Source organism: Phoenix dactylifera, unplaced genomic scaffold (genome assembly GCF_009389715.1).
Source record: "Phoenix dactylifera cultivar Barhee BC4 unplaced genomic scaffold, palm_55x_up_171113_PBpolish2nd_filt_p 001233F, whole genome shotgun sequence".
Taxonomy (NCBI): Eukaryota; Viridiplantae; Streptophyta; class Magnoliopsida; order Arecales; family Arecaceae; genus Phoenix; species Phoenix dactylifera.
In genome coordinates, this window is record NW_024068568.1 from 89,277 (window position 1) to 107,178 (window position 17,902).

The following is a 17,902-nucleotide window of genomic DNA, read 5'->3' on the forward strand; positions in this document are numbered from 1 at the left end:
TGTCCACTGTATGAGAGCCCTTGGAAAATTCTCAATCCACCTCTTCATCCATTGAGAATTCTGTCCTAAGCCATCTATTCTTTTCACTGAACAAAGAAATTATGACAGCAATTGAAGGGAGCAGGCAGATGCAATGATCCCTTTTTGAGATATCTGCATGTAGGAAACCAAAAATAATCATTGAACAGCCCCAAATGGACAGTTATCCCCCATCAATTTTCTCCAAAGATTATCAAAAAGAAATGCAAAAGTATTCCCAGTCATATAACTTTCCTAGCCTCAAGTAACTTCTTAAGTCCAATTCTTGCTTTCCATATGTGTAATTGTTAGAGAAATCAAGACACTTCTAGTAGCCAATAGCAGAACGAAATCAAAATATGAAGCTAATAGTAGGGGTGGTGTGCTTGTAGTTCTTGGATTCGCCTTTCCAACTCCTCAATCCGTGGGCTCCAATCGGCCCGAACCTCTATCGGCCGGGCTTCGCCATAGTCGTAGTCTCCTCCTCCCCCTCCTCCTCCTCCTCCTCCTCCTCCGCCGCCTCCTTCGCTCATCCTCGTCGGCCTCTTCTTCCTCCCCTTCCGCGCCTCTTTCGCGGCGACGGCTCTCTGGAGAGCTTGCAGGACGTCCGACCCCCTCAGCGCCAACGCCCTTTTAGAACACCCCTCGGCCTCTGAAGCCCCGCCGGTTCTCGAGTTGGAACCGAGGGCTCGGCCATCGCGAGGTGGGCCGGATTTGATAGCGACAAGAGCGGCCACGCCGGCCGCCTCTTCGCCGGCGGAGGACGCGAGGTTGCGACGGCTGGGAAGCTTCGGGGCGACGGCGCGGTGGCGGCGGCCAAGAGAGAGGATTGGGAGGAGGACGACGGGACGGACGGGTGCCGCGGCGAGCATCGCGGAGGGAGGAATGTACGGGTGATTTGGGTGAGGGTCCATTCGTCCTAGCTGATGGCCGGGTCGTGGTTAGCGGGCTGGCCAGAATCTTAGTTGAGACTAAAAATAAAAGCCTGGCCCACCTGGCATAGTCAACATTGGGCCAGGAGGGCCGACTTGTATTTGCTAGGTCCACCGTAAAAGATAATAGAGTAAATTACAAAAAAAACACTTAAAAATTAGAAATAAATTCCTCTTACATTCAATAATTTGAAACATCTATACTTATTCTTTATACTTTATTTTTATCCGGCTAACTCATAATTTAATAGAACTTTAGTCAAACCGTTGATCTTAAATGAAATCCTAATGCCATGTCAGAAAAAATTTAAAAAATGATCAAAATCATTTAAGTGACAAAACACCAAGGATATAAGAAAATGTATATATCCTCTTTTTTACTCAAAAACATTTTTGATTTATTATATAAGGTAAATGGTTTTCTTAATGCCATTAATTTAACTAGATGTAAGTATAGGTTTTACAAACTATTATATGTAAGTGTAATAAATATAAATTTTGAGAGAGTTTTTGTAATTTATTCAATATAATATATGTGTACTATAATATAGTATATTTACTGTAATATGTACTTATATGTGTTATGATACGTTACAAGTTTTGTATAAATAATACAAATCATTAAAACTATATATAAATTGTTTGATATGATTTACCCACATATAATGGACGTGTCATAATGTTAATATGTAAAAAGTAGTAATTACGAATATCAAGTGTTTGTGCTGCAAGTAACTAGCCTGCAACTAGTATGTAAGTTTTAGATTCCTAAGGAGAGAAGTATACTCATATCGAAACCTGTATTCTCTAGAGTAGAAATAACTTGTGATGTCCTATAGATTATAGGACTTTCTCATTGAAATAATAAAAAATAATATTCACACAAGCGGAGGTTACAATTGTAGAGTTGGTGCAGAACAATTGAAATGCAAAGGACACATTCTTGCTTAATGCCCATTTGCATTTGAATATATCTCTAAACTAATAGTTTGTGGAGAATGATATTGAGGAGGCCAAAACCTAATAGTTGAAATTATTAGTTTTCAAATTCTCAAAGTGTATGCAATTGCAAGAAGACATGAAACTCAATTTAGATATTGAATTAACGGGCCATCTGTTGCCGTTGAGAACTGGCCAATCTAGATGTTTAGTTAATGGAGTTGTTGGAGATCTCGGCTCGTCCACTATCCGGATCAGAAATATTGAATGGAATCGCTGCACACCTAAGTGGCTTCTGCGACGATGATCCAATCGCCGCTACACTCGATCAATGATGATCTCGATGCCGAGCGCTCCTAGTTGGTGTTGGATGGTAGAGGAACTACTTCGATCGGTACTCCGACGCTAGCTCCACATAAAACAACAAAAATAAAGAAGTCTGCCCATTGGAGCATGTCCGATGGAAAAATCCTTCAATGCCTAAATCAAACATGACTCTCAAAAAAAAAGGAGGACCTAAGAGAGGCAGAGAGGCAGCGCAAAAGAATCGAAAGAAAATTTTTCTAGAGAGTCTCATGAATGCAATATATAAGTGAGGGTCTGAGTCCATCGCTGAGTAATTCGGAGCTACATACTGTCATACTGATTGATATGGTAACAACCCGCGTATTTTGCTCGTGAATCATTTTTATACTTCTCGATCACAGAGCTTTGCCCAGGTGTCGCATTTGCCAGAAAACTATCAGCGATCATGGCTGAATTGTTGTCAATAGAAGGAAGAGTTTCAACGAGCATTTATTGATTGATTTGCTGTACCAACTGAAGTTGGTTCCAAAGTACATCATTTTATTTTATTTTATTTTATTTTATTTTGCGCCTCCTACCCCATTGTAGCCGAAAGCCACCCGTTTCAAGCCCCAACAACCCAAAGATCCACTTAGAACAAGCGCATTTCACCAAACAACTGGCACATAAATATAAAAAATGAATTGTAGGATTATGCGATCCTTCGTATGATCGAAACTTACTACATCCCATCACTCATCTTGTCACCATGCTCCATTCTCTTTGTTCGCACATCACATCCATCTCTCTGCCTCTCACCTCCCAGCTCTGATTCTCTCTCGTTGGACATTTCCCAATCCCTATGATCCTCTCTCCCCATGGCAGCTTGAGATAAGGCTCTTCCTCGTCAACCGCCTGATATAACTGATTTAGGTCCTTGTCTCCCTGTTCTTGGACACGGGGTTTTAATTATTTATTTATTTTACTAATCAACTAATATACACATAGTAGACACCTAGATTCAATTTTAGATATTAATCAGATGAGAAATGATTATGAGTGAAGGAGAATGGAGAGCGGAGAAAGCTATTATTTGGAGAAGTTTAGCTGGCGAATTTTGTGGGAGTTCATCTTCTAATCTTTCCTCTATTTAAGTGAGTCATGGAGTTCCTCTTATCATTTTTTTTCTAATATTCTATAGTGATGTAATTAAGAAATGGTTTGTTAGAAAATCAAATGATCAATGCAAATTTGGATCAAATTTTAGAGTTTATATTTTTTTATGATAAATAAATCTATAGTTAAAGTACAATCATCTCTTGATGAATATTGGTGCCCCCTTATCAACATCCTAGCTCTCCATTTGGGATCTCTCTCTCTCTCTCTCTCTCTCTCTCTCTCTCTCTCTCTCTCTCTCTCTCTATATATATATATATATATATATATATATATATATATATATATATATATATATATACGTGCGTGCATATATTCATATACATGTATGTAAATAGGTGTGTCTATATACTACATGCACACAAACTGAGGCTCGTAACAAACTATATGCAGAACCCGTTTAAATGTCAGCCTCAAGCAAAACAGACCAAAGATGAACCGTTTCTAAAGCCAAACATGGGTCAACTCTGAACACCAAAAAACAGAAGTTGACGACTCGGCCATAGTTATCAGTTGGATCCAGGAGGGGCTGAGAGGTGAGAGCACAGACCACCCCTTGATTCGGGATATAGGGATGATGTGTGGGGTCGGAATGGCCATCCAGGCCAAACATGTATTCAGAAAAGCCATGTTTTCCGAGAAGCTAATGGGGCAGCCGATTGGATGGCTGCCTTCACGGTTCATCATTCAGGGTACACTTTTTAGATGGGGGAGGGAGAGCTGCCACTGGCTCTCCGTGAGTTAGTGTTTTTTAACTTTATTGGGTGTATTCGTATACATATTGTATGAAAACTCGTTTTCAGCAAAAAGAAGAAGAAGAAGAAGAAGAGAACATAAGTTGAAATTATTGAAGCACATTTAGCCAGATTTACAGACAAATCCGTCTAACAAGCTTCATAAACAATGAAGCATGCAACAATTTTACAAAAACTAATGCAACATTTAAAGTCTAAAACACTAATTTCTCTAAAACAATTCTTAGAACCAACGCCTTGATTCAGCCAACATATACAGTGGTGTGATTTCTTAGTTCTCCATTTTAATGTCTCGTAAAATTGTGCACTCTTTTTCATAAGAATAATAAGGATGAGAAGAAAAAAAGATGTCATCCTTAAGCCAAACCCACTATTTTAACATACTTGTCCCTCCCATCCTTCTCCACAATTACTGTTACTTGAGGAACGGTCACATGAAATGTGGAATTGACATCTAATCTTCCTGAGTAATAATACACGAGTAAAAAAATCCTACTTGATCCTTCCTCTGAAGCCTTTATTTTAGAAGTTTTTATACCTGATATCCTGTCAATTATTGTTACTGCTACTACCATTGCTCTCATACCAGCTCAAATTCAAACTGATTGGAATAGAACGCAGTGGTTTTGCAATGAAAGAAAACTTTGTGATGTAAAACAATTTCATTGCTTGATACAGAGCAGATAAGCCTTGAATACTAAATGAACCTTTGGTTAAGCAATCAAGCCACCACCATTGCATAGTTCATCATCAGCCCAAGCACATCAGTTCCGCCCTCTCTGATTTGATTTATTGACCATGAAAAAACAGTGAAAGAAAACACATCCATCTCAAGTGTGGAAAGGAAAAAAGAAAAGGAGCTCTCCTCGCCCAAATGCCTTGGAGATGCTATAATTCACCTGCACCCGACAGAAAATGAAAAGCAATGAAGACATAAGTAATCATATTTTTTTGGATACCATTTACTGTAAAGAAATGCAATCATCATTAAATAAACAGGAAGGAAGAATAAAAGGAAGAAATGAGCATACATCCTTACACCAAAATGCATTCAGAGTAACATATTGAATCTTCTCGATGAACTCAAGTTAGTGGCATAACATCACGTTGCCGTTGTTAAGGTGGGCATGAAAAAATCAAACATTAGCGAGGAAGCAAACCTTGTCACTCAAAAGGCAACGCCATATTATCTACTCAGATCCCTCCGCTGTTTTGGCAGGTTCTACCTCCTTCAGACTTTCCAATGCTGTGATGCGCCCATTCAGAGCTTCATAGTGCTCATCAAGTGTTTCACGAAAGCCTCCTACCTGGAAAAAACAAAGCAGCAATTGCTACTCAACCGAACTGCAGATTAAGATATCTATCATTTACACTGGCTAAATGATGCCAAAATAAAATTAAAACCGCCACTTACCTCTGTTTGCCTTTGAGTGAAGATTAACTTTCATTCATTTAGACGAATAAAATCATGTTATACTTGAAATCAAGAAAAGAACTAGAATAATGTTAGTTTCCTTTAAACAGGAACCATAGCATTCCCATTTATTATGTAGCAAATCAACATGCACCTTTTTATGTCTAAGGCTAGACCAATTCATTCTTTAGGGAGGTTTATGGTCCACACCATGCTAACTGATCCACTGAGATATAAAAGTTTCTCACAAAGGAGAAAACCTAGCATGCAGAACCACTTTATGGATTAACTGATCCACTGTAATTAGCAGCATTAGTTCTTGTGATATCTACCTATCAAAAGAAGACAAAGTAAATGCATGCATGCTACATTATCTTAATCCATGATTGCATGAGATCATCACAGCTATTCCTACAACATGGTTGTAGAAGGGTGAAAGATGCCAAAAGACTTGTTGGCATATCACACCTGGTGACAACAAATGAACTGAAGCTATTGGACAAAATCTTGGAAAATGCCAGAAGTCCAAAAAGCTTTCATTTGAATCAGTCTCAGCATGTTGCAAATCTCTCAAATATTTCAAAGCAAATGTGTCCACTAGATCTATGCCTAAAATTCTATTTTTGACATGATAGATTATTTCTCAATCAGCATGTCTCACAAGAGAGTGGACACCATAAAGTTGTCAAACAAGTTATGACTGGAAAAGCACGCTACCCCACAATAAGGTAGTACATAAGCCTCAAGGAGCAAAGCATAATTTTAAGGATTTTTCCTTAAGAAAAGTAAAAAATGAACATGCCAAAAAAGTAGCATTTAGGATTCTATTGTTATCTGGCAACAGGAAATCAAACTTCAGTTATCGTTGCTCTGCCACTTCATATGCCAGAGTTCACAATGTCACATTCAAGTACAGTATATTAAAGCTTTAGGCATATAAAAATAGAAGTTCCAATATGACATTCTGATATCCAGCTTCAGCACAATGCCCCTTACGAGAAACCATCAGCATTCTCACATTGTGAAAAGATTCTCTACTTTACTTTATGTTGCTTTCTTCTCTAGCATCGAAAGGAGATGAAGTGAAGGAGAGAAACCCCTTGACCATTTTTGGTGAAAGCATACCTTCCTCCTGCTTTTCTTTTTATTTTTGGATCCCAGGAATTTAACCGAATAGCAATGGAAGATCTCAAGTTTAGAAGTAGACGATGGGATTAATTAGCTAACCTCTTTCAACTTCTTCCTTCTTGTTGTAATATAACACAAGCTATATCTCTTTCTACTTAGTGGAAAAAGCTCTTTATGCATTAATTGATTTCATTCCCACAAACAGTCTCAAACTCTTAATCTACCATTTCTCCAGTGCAAATTTGATCTCATCTCTTGCACCTACCTCTCTTCTAATTCAAAAATCAAATAAAACTTAGACTAAATCTCATTTTTACCATGCAAATTCACATCTCTTGCTAGAATGATTTTTCCTTCTTTAGTTGGTGCAAAAATCATTGCTGATGTATATCCAATATATTACATAAATAAGGTTTAAGGCATGAGCTTTTGATGTACATCTGATTTGAGAAATCAAATCTAAAAATGTGTACATCTGAATAAAAGAGATTCTGATGAAAAAATTTCCCCAAATCCAGAATTTAGTTTTCGATCAACAGAATTTTCTTCGATACATGATTTACACAATTTATTATGGCTAAAGCAGGTTCAGCCCAATCATATGATCCTTGAAATGACTAGTCTCTAAGGATGCTCTGCTTTGCTCTCACTTCTCCTCCCACTAGTGCCACATGCTCTCTTCCATTATAAAAGTGAGGTGAACCCTCTCTGATGTGGCTGACCACTTCTCAATGTGACCTCAAAAACTTAAGTTGGTTGGTTTAAACTTGATCGGTCCACCACCACTTGCATTAAACATCGATTAGAAACAATAAATAACCCTTAAAACAATACAAATTAAACTACAAAAATCATAAAGTTTAAAACACAAGGGATGCCATGTTTTGGCATCTGTTACTCACCTTTTACCTCTATCGCATGATCCACCACCCACACGACATCATCTGCACCAAGCAGAATTTGGCCTTTTGATAAATTAGCTCTTTCTTTTGCAAAACACCACTTTCTCTTAGTAAATCACCTTATTATGTAGACTGATTTAGCAATCCTTTTGGTGGAACGTACAGGCATCCACCAGCATTGAATGCATGCCATGCTAATTGTAGATCCATTATTGATTCAAGATGCTGACATTGGCACAAGCTCATGCTGCACCTGTTCTTCAAAGAAATCTCCAATAAAAGAGGTTCAGAAGATATCATGACCCTATTATCACCTTGTCTTCTCCATTAAGAGAAGAAGCATTTCTTAGCAACCCTAATCAGTTAGGGTCAATGTTCTCTAGAGCAAACAACTAGGAAGCAAGATTGACTAAACTGCTGCAATTATTTCCCGATCACCTGATCAGCGAAAAATAAAATAAACAACATACAGCTTGGACATGCAGAACCATCATTTGGTTCCGATTATGTCTTTTGCTATGCTACTTCATCTTGGTTCGTCTAAGTGAAAGACCTTTTCTGATTGTATCTATGCCTAAGCAAGCATGTCCAACCTCTTGTCCCTTGATGTTCTTGTTTATTTACCTACTAGTGTAGCTATAACAACAAGGTAGGGTAGTGGTGGCTAAGTGGCCAGCTTCTTCAAATCAGAAGCTAATTGATTCCTTCTTGACATGTGAAGTAAGGGATGTTGGCTGCACTGTAAAAGAGTTGAATTGAAACCCCAGACATAACACAAAGCACAGTTCTTCCAAGCCAACTAATTGGCACACCTCTTTGAAGGGAGATATGCACTAGAATACCGATGTCCACTATGCATCTGAATATATACATGGTAATGTTCATCTATTACCAAAAACAAGTCATTTATGCATATCAGCAGGAGGTCCGCGCAAATCCAGTACAGTATCTTTTCTGCTCCACAAAGATTAAGATCAAATGAATGTTCATCCTTTTTCTTTCGAAGAAAGATATATCTTTGACCTCTCAATGACTAATGATCGAGTAAGACATAAATTGTTGGATACTTCTAGTAAAAAAGACAGAAAAATCCTTGACTATTCAAGACCTGATCGAATCATATCTAATGGTCATTGGAATTTCAAATATCCTTCTATTCTCCAAGAAAATTCTGATTTCTTGGTGAAAAAACAAAGAAATAGATTCATTATCCCATTACAATATGGTCAAGAACGAGATAAAGAACTAATACCCTATTTGGGTATTCGATTGAAAACCATGGTTGGGGCCACTTTATTCTCTAATATCTACTAATTTTGTTGTCTAATAGGTCATGCTGCTGTCCTGGAGGTTCAAGTTTAGAACTATGAATAAACCACGATTTATAAATAGAGCATCTAGTTAAGATTATGATTTGAAGGACTGACTGGACCCCATATCAAGGACGAAGTATGTACTTTCCGTTCATCTTTTTCCTCAAAAACTTCAATTGTTGTTGTTCATTATGAATATGTTAACTCATGCTTGCATAATCCAATAGAATGAGCATCACCTAAATTAATCCTGCAACTAAAGTTGTCATTTGAACAAAAAGTTGGAAACATCCTCTCAATCTTTGCTTAAGACCGCCATTTACCAAAACCACCACATTTTCATTCTTACTGCAGCTGCATGGTTTTTGTCTCTAGTTTTGTACTCCCCAGACTAAGCTAAATTGTGAATATTGCTCTCCCATTCTATCTAGCCTTAATTATTTCTATTTCTATTATTATGAGGTCCATGCATGGATTTAGAAACGTTTGAACAAGATGGTGCTGCCAGTACCATACATGTGAATACTAGTGCGGGGTCCTAGATGCCAAAACCATCCATCCTTATATGCAATGGCTGTATCGATCTGAAGATGCATACCAATGATACCATACCAACCGAACCGGTCAGTACCAATGGTTTTTCATTTTTTTTGATGCTGTCTGTTTCAATATCTCATTATCATTACGCATATTATGCTGATGGAAAAAACCATATGGGGTCCATACCAATATTCAAAACATTGGGTGCAGGCTAGCCTCATCGAAAGCATCTTTTAACTCTTGTACCCAATTTATACCCATCATGTGTTCTTCATCAATCCATAAAGCAAAACCCTTACATTAATCGCATATTGAAAAATATTCAAAAACAAAAATCTCATACATGCATAACACTCAACTTTGCAATTTGCACCCTCCAAAATAAACAAAATTGTTACTATCATATGTTATCAAACCCTAAAATTGCAGAATTGCATTACCACAGCGTACACAACAAATATTCTTTTGAATAATCAGTTTGAATTGGTTGCTTGTCATTACCAATGGGCAGTGGCTACTAAGGCTTAAACATCACTTCACTGCCAGACTAGAAATTCTACAGCTTGGCAAATATTTACAGCAAATATTTACAACAAATATAGCAAAAAAGCCTTGTATTAGTGTGTTTGTGCATGGACATATTTGTGCGTGCATCTGTGCCTACATGTGTGTGTTGGTGGGGGTCCGTAGGCATCTGTGGCATAGTTTGTGCCAAAGAGTAAGTAGCTTGGAAGCAAGACGTTAATCAAAGGAATAAAATGAATAAAAGATAACAATTTCAGCACCTTCTAGTATAGCTGTACGTTGCTCCAAAGGCATAAATCCAAGAATCTCTAATAAATGCAATTTGTTCTAATGCACATTTCTCTGCTGAATCAGTGAAGCAATTTTGATGGTAAATACTATATCAAGATTATACTGACTGACTCCTTAGACATATTAGAACAAAATGCATAACGCTGAGTGGTTATACCACAGGGTGTAAGAAACTATTGAAAAATATTGGCAACCTATTTTGCAAACAAAGGAAAAAAAAAGTAAAATAAGATGCAAGAAAATGACCATGGAATTTTGTACTATTTAAATGGTGTGACATGATATAGTCATGCAAAGCAGGCAAAGAGCATTGCAAAGAAACAATAACATAATGAGTTCATTCAATCATTGTTTTCAAATGACATTCATTTCAACCATGCAAGCAAGTCATACACAAAGTATGAGAATTAATATAAACAACAAGCCTTATTCTCATTTTTAGCATGACATAAGAAAAAAGGCATTGTTTTACACATCCACCTCAATATATCAAATAATATCACGAACTGATTGAACATTCTGACATGTTAGTTATGTGAGACCTCACATAACAAAGTATGAGAATTAATATAAACAACAAGCCTTATTCTCATTTTTAGCATGACATAAGAAAAAAAACATTGTTTTACACATCCACCTCAATATATCAAATAATATCACGAACTGATTGAACATTCTTACATGTTAGATATGTGAGACCTCACTTTAGTGTCACACTTATAATTCTCTTAATACTGTAACTTCTAACTCTCCCTCGAAGTTTATCCAAGATCTACCATAACATCCTCAACTTTCTTTTGTCTTGGTATGCTTATGGCCCTCCTTGCTACATAAATTCTTATCCATATAATGGAACTGGTCTAGTAACAATATCATAAAATATCCGCCAACTGTAAACTCTATCAAATGAATACTTCACACTCCAGAGAAACACCTTGCCTTTGTCCACTGTACTTGTGTATCACCTCAAAATTTACCTCTTAGAAATTTTGGAGTGCCAACATTTGTGAACAATTTGACACAATGCAACACCATAAGACACCTTGTGACATTAAAACCTAGAGTGCCTTGCCACAGCAGTTAGAAGTCTCGGTTATTGGCATAGGTTTTAAGAGTGTCTGGTCAAACAAAATTTATGGCACATGACACCTATTTGATCCACATGCAGTCAGTAGCTTATAGAGCTTGTACATGCTTCAAATTAATAAAAATCATGTTCAAAGTTCTTTCATTTCACCTGGGACATTAAAAAAATTTTGGACATTTGGGACAAGTATAGGGACTGCCGAGATTATAACTGATGCATCCTAGAGTTTCATAGTACCATGCATTAAGATGCCAGCCAACAAACAAAATACAGAACATATGCTGCAGCCAAGGCTAAATGAACAGGCTTTAATAGACCTTAACTTTGAGATTAAAATATTTTAAGACTATTTTAAGGAGTTCTAGAGGCTTGTGGACATCAATGTATATTGGTTTTGGGAACCCAACAATCCAGTGGATGCTTTCCTTCTATTGAGTTCTAATTGAACTCAATTGGAGGCATTATAGATGGCCAACCATCCATATTTTGGTGGCTATTAGTTGGTTATTTGCTTCCTAATTAGGAGTCCTTATATGATTAAAAAAGGTGTCCAATTAGTCTCAAGTTAGAGGATTTCAGTCAGCAATTAGGTCTAACTTTTATCTCCTTATTTATGTACTCTAATGTCAGCAGAATTGCTGGCTGGTTAAATTAGTAAAAGGGATCCAGGCTCTGTTTTGGAGTCTTTGAAATTTATAGGCAGAGAATATTAGTGAGACAGAGAAGATTGAGGACCTCCTTCCCTTTTCCCTTATTCTTTTGCATATTCTTCTTTTCTCTTCTTAACATTTGTTTCTGTTCTCTTTCATTTCTTAACCTTCTACTTCTTTGTGCCACTTATTCAATTCTCTACTCTTCATTCTCTTTTTCCTCCTTGCAATTGCACTCTGTGATACCTTTTTACAGTTCGCCAGATCTGAAAGCAGATCTCCAACAGATCTGTTGACTTGCAGCATTTTTAAGGTTTTAGTCAAGGATAGATGGCTGGCAAAGGACAAAGGAGGCAAGTTCATTTGCCAAATTACAAAATTATTTTACAGAATTGTAAACGTAAAAGGATAATTTAGGCAACATGGTCAAAAAGTCAAAAGAACTACATTTTGAAAAAATGTTTATGTTAATAAAAAAAAGTGAAGGAATAGGGAAGATAGTGAAGCATAACAACCCAAAGAAGAAAACAGCAGGCTATGGTGCACATTCTATAAAGGAGCTTAAGATAAATTTGAAAGGAAGCATTTCTCTTTCAGTTAAAATGATACGTTATTTTCACCTAACTAATCAACTAAAATGAGAATACTGATGGACATTTTTCATAGTATGTGTGCACAAAAGCATGAAAGATATAGATACAAATAACGCAATTTTTCAAAAAATACTTTTCAGGGGACCTGTTAAACATCTCCTAATTTTTTCACTGCATAACAAATTTGTTACATCAACTCAACAACTTTCTAGATACAAAACAACAGGAAGAAAGACCATCTTTATTTGTCAGAACATATGCCTTTCCTTTATGTTGTACAACATATCATGCTAATAACAATGAGTGCAATATTAAGTATATCATACAACATCCAATCACTTCCACACACTTGAACAAGAAGGCGAAAAGAAAAGGACATCTTTTAATCTTAAATAGGTCTCAATAAATATTGGTCTATCCAAGTGATTGGAAAAAGCAAATAAATCAAATAAATTACAAGTTACAACACACAGAAGTAGGCAAAATGCTTTCCATTGAAGAGAAACTTACATATCGCAATATGTAAAAGATATGACCGGAAAAGCGATAGTGCACCAGAATGATTGTGAATAATTACAATGAGAATCTATGGGCCTGTGCAGAAGGATAATTGTCTAAGGAGAAAAGTGGGGAAGCCATACAATGGAGGAGGTATTCGAGAAATAACATTAAAAGTCAGTGATTAAGAATATAAGGGAAAGTTTCCCGCATGGGTTCCTAATTAGTTTAACATTCCTTTTATCTCTCTACTAAAATAGTTTTAGTCATGAACAGAAGATCAGAACAACTGGGACAGAACAAGAAAGCATTGCACAAGCTTCTCTCAATTTAGATTATTTTAATCCAAAGAGAGGTTGGAACATAATGATGCTTCTATACATTTTATTTTGAGATGATAATGAACCTGATTAATAATACTCTTTTGTGTATTTTAAAATTAAACACTAGATTAAAATCTCACTTTTTTATAGTAAAGATCTACGGATACATCTAGTTTAAAGGCACAAGGAATGGAGTTATCTTGAGGAGACAAAAGAAAGACAGATAAATGTGCAGCACAAGAAGCGCAACCCCATCATAGAGAACTCTGAACTCCTGTCTCACAACATCCATTTCTTTCTCTCCCTCGATGAGTGTTTAGCCAATCAATATATTTCAACACTACTGAATCCTTAAGTTTACAATTAGCATATGAATCAACATTTCTTTTTCTATTAGAAAGAAAAAGGGGGTGAATCTGCCTGAATGTTTCAAACCATATGAATGGTTACGCTTTCCAAAGATGGGAAATAACAAGCAACAACAGAGGAACACACTAATCCTCCCTAAGAAGCTCATTTCTCCCATTCCCTTCACCCCATCCCAATCCCATCCCAAATTGGATCCTGGGTTGTTCCCAGCTCATAAAATCAACAACCCTATCATATCCAGCCTTCAAAATCTTCATGCTAATATAGTTCTAAGAAAATCATTAGCATAACCTTATTCCCAACCTTTCCTCTAATCTGCTGAAAGGAACCTCAAATTGCCATGCAATAAAAAATGGTACCTAAAGAAAAAAGTAGCAGAGTGACAAGCAGGTTAACAGGAATGGTTCAAAGCATAACTCAAAAGCAGGTTAGAATGAGATTGACAGCAGCACTGATCATTAAAACAAAAAAAAAAGGACGAGCGTATCAAATACCAAGCTTTAATATTCTTAGGTCCTCAAAAGAATAAACAGAAAGAAGAACAAAACTAACTTTTACTAGTGAATGGTTAACTGTCCAAAAATAGGGCAAGTTAACCCCTCGGTTGCCACAGTCCCACGCCTAAAGAAGACACCAAAGAAATGGAATGCATGAAGGAGATAAAGAAGCAAACAATCCTCAGAATTGAATTGGTTATAAAGTAAGGAATGAAAGCAGAGAGGGAAGGAGCGGGGGAAGGGACCTGCCGGGATATGGCTTCGTGGGCGAACATGTAGTCCTTGTAGAGAAGGTACAAGCCCAGGACCGATGACGTCGCGGCGCCTGCGAGGAAGGACGACAGCCTCACTCGGAACATGAACCCCATCGCTCCTCCCGCTTGCTCGATCACTTCTGCTCGCTTGCTCGCGGACGGCGCTCCTACCCTCGACGACAAGGTGTTCGACCCTTGGTCAGGGGCAGCAGCCTTGCCTTTTTTATGCGCGGTGCCCTGGGTGTCACACCCTTAAAAAGGTCGGCATGGAGTAACCAAATTTTTCTTGAGTTCTCCCTCTTTTCGGTGTGCGGCACTAGTGTGGAGTTGGCTACCCACCACTAGTCAGCCTCTTGCATGCGCCAAGGCCGGATCAAGCCCCGCATGCGTCTTGGCTCGGCCAAATCCCTTACCAAGACCCTATCCTACCAAGCACACACATAGGCACAAGTCCTTTAGGGGAAAGAAGGCTTGTATTGCTCATACCAACACAAATCCCTCCTCACAAGCCGAGGAGATAGCCATTACATTGGCCCTTCTAAAAACCCCCAGCCAACCTTGGCCCCCAACCCCAAATAGAACCCTCACAAAACTCCATTTGGTGGATGCATTTACAAGGATAGCTCACCTCTTTCGAACTCCCCTTCAGCCCGCACTTAGGCCTAGGCTTTCCTCCTGAAGCCTCCAAGGAACCCCAAAGTGGTCGGCCAAGGAACCCTCCCTTGGCTCACAAGACTTCCGCAAGGAAGCCTCCTCTTTGGCCTCTGCCAAACATGCCTTGGCCAAGCTCCTTTTGGCCAAAGGCCTAGTGGCCCGGCACTCCTTTGACGACCCTCAAAACAGCCCCAAAAGCAGCCCGCCCAAGCCTCTAAGCTTTTTCTCCAAGTCCCTCTCAATGCAGCCAGCTAAGCCTTTTTATAGTGCCACTTGGAGTTGGCACCTCCTCCCAGCCGGTTGCAGCCTCAATCCGTGTGCAAGCCCTCCGCGGCCTCCCATTGGTCAATAGGCCTTTCACCCGGATTTGTGCTTCCTTGGCGGTTGAGGAATGTGCTTCCTTCTGCCCAGCTACCCAGCAGCCTGCCCAGCCACCGCCCAATGCACAGCAGCCTGCCAAGTGTCCATGGACAGCCCATGTGACTGCCCGCTTGCAGCCTGCTGAGGGAACAGCCCATGTGCGGCTGTCTGCCCAGCCGCCCGGCACCCTGGTCCACCCGCGCGCGCGCTCGGCGCCCTGCGCCAGACTGGGCGGGCGCGTTGCTGCGCCCGCTGCTTCTTGCGCGCTGCTACCACTCGGCCGCGCGCGCACTTGTGCGCGGCCCTGCTGGTCCGCCAAATGCCCTGCGCCCGGCCCGCCGTCTCTGCGCGTGCACGCCCCGTGCGCACGCAGGTCAGGGTCTGGCCTCGGCCACGCGCCCCTTGCGCGGCCCTCGCGTCCTTCCTGCCGTGCGCCCCGCGCACTGCCCTAGTGCAAGGCCCGGCCCTGGCTCACCTGGCCGCGCGCGCACCTGCGCGCGGTCCAGCTCCTCTGCGCGCGCCCAGCGCGCGCCAGCGCCGCTCTGCCGTGCGCACGCCCGCGCACGGTCCGCCGACTGTGTGTGCGCGCCGCGCGCGCACTTCTCTGCTCGGCCTGGCCGCGTGCGCACCTGCGCACGGCCCGCTCACGGCCAAGTCTGGGCACGCGTCTACTGCGCATGCCGTCCCGAGGCCTGGTGCGTGCGCCTCCTTCGCACGCCGCAGCATCCGCCCTTCCGTGCCCCGCGCACGGCCTGCAGGTGGGCCGACGCCTACGCGCCCCGCGCGCTCTCTTGGCCTCCACGTTTGGCCCATCCACGCGTGCCTTTGCGCATGGGCCAGCGTCCGCGCACGTCTCCGCTGCGTGCGCCCCTGTGCACAGGCTGGATCTGGCCTGTCTCCGCTGCACAGGGCCACTGCCGTTTGCGCTGTAACCTGCGCACTGTGCAGTGTGCACATGGCCTGGCCACGGCCAAGTGCCCGGCACGCCTTCTGCGCGCCCGTGGCCATCCTGCGTGCGTACACCCGCGCACCCCCGGCGCCTGGCCCGGCTGTGCGCCTCCTACGCTCAGCCCGTGCACAGGCCAGCGCCAGCCTTTGGCCACTCGCGTGTGCTCCGTCGCACACTTCCTCACTCTGCCTGGCCGTGCGCCCAGTGCCACGGCCTGCGCATGGCAGAGCCCGCGCACGCCCCGCGCACGCCATAGCCAGGGGTGTGACAATCCTCCCCCGGCGGAAGAAGTCGACGCCCTCGTCGACGGCTCCCCTCAAGGCAACCCGAATGGTGGACCTCTGCCTCACGTTGCCTCGCCCGTCCGCGGCCTTTGCCCTCACCTTCAGTCCCATACCCGAAAGTGGGGTCAAACCCGCGGCCTTGGATCCTTCTCCCGGTCCCATACCCGGAAGATCGTCCAAGTCCACCATCAAGGACTCCTCCTCATGGCCGGCCCCTCCGCTCCGCCACGCGACACATGCGCAGCCTGCCCGCTCGCACGCCCTGGGCGCACGTTGGGCCTGGCCAGCCTGCTGGCCGACGGGCCTGCACCACGCCCGGCAGCCCCCTGCGCGCCTCGGCCTGCTGCTGTGGCCAAAAACCCGTGCGCACGCCCCGCTCGCCGTCACCGGTCTGGCCTGGGTGCGCCGCGCGCGCTCCTGCGCGCGGCCTGGCCCTGGATGTCGCAGGCTCTGCGCGCGCCCTGCGCACGCCCTGCGCGCTCTTGGCTGCACAGTGGCCTTGGCACTGCCTTGGCCGCCTGCCAAGGACTGCGCCCAGGTTCTGCCATGCCTTGGCCACCCGCCAAGGCCTGCAGTGCCGCCGTCCTGCCGTCAAGGCTGCTGTGCGCCTCCTGCGCACTGTGCCATGAGCTGCCGCCAATGAGTCCTCCAAGAACCGCTCCCGACGCGGCTCTGATACCAACTGTCACACCCTTGAAAAGGTCAGATGGAGTAACCAAATTTTTCTTGAGTTCTCCCTCTTTTCAGTGTGCGGCACTAGTGTGGAGTTGGCTACCCACCACTAGTCAGCCTCTTGCATGCGCCAAGGCCGGATCAAGCCCCGCATGCGTCTTGGCTCGGCCAAATCCCTTGCCAAGACCCTATCCTACCAAGCACACACATAGGCACAAGTCTTTTAGGGGAAAGAAGGCTTGTATTGCTCATACCAACACAAATCCCTCCTCACAAGCTGAGGAGATAGCCATTACATTGGCCCTTCTAAAAACCCCCAGCCAACCTTGGCCCCCAACCCCAAATAGAACCCTCACAAAACTCCATTTGGTGGACGCATGTACAAGGATAGCTCACCTCTTTCGAACTCCCCTTCAACCCGCACTTAGGCCTAGGCTTTCCTCCTGAAGCCTCCAAGGAACCCCAAAGTGGTCGGCCAAGGAACCCTCCCTTGG

General features: G+C 42.2%; 2 long non-coding RNA genes across 2 annotated transcripts; both read right to left on the reverse strand.

Annotated features, from left to right (window-relative positions):
- Window positions 1-4,698: 4,698 nt before the first annotated feature.
- On the reverse strand, window positions 4,699-5,267 carry LOC113461176. The gene is made up of 2 exons (XR_003383278.2): window positions 5,137-5,267; window positions 4,699-5,004 (listed from the first exon to the last, which is right to left on the reverse strand). It is a non-coding gene; the product is annotated as an uncharacterized LOC113461176 (long non-coding RNA).
- Window positions 5,268-6,982: 1,715 nt separating this feature from the next.
- On the reverse strand, window positions 6,983-14,474 carry LOC113461177. Its single transcript, XR_005509686.1, has 2 exons — window positions 7,550-14,474; window positions 6,983-7,432 (listed from the first exon to the last, which is right to left on the reverse strand). It is a non-coding gene; the product is annotated as an uncharacterized LOC113461177 (long non-coding RNA).
- Between the last annotated feature and the right edge of the window lie 3,428 nt (window positions 14,475-17,902).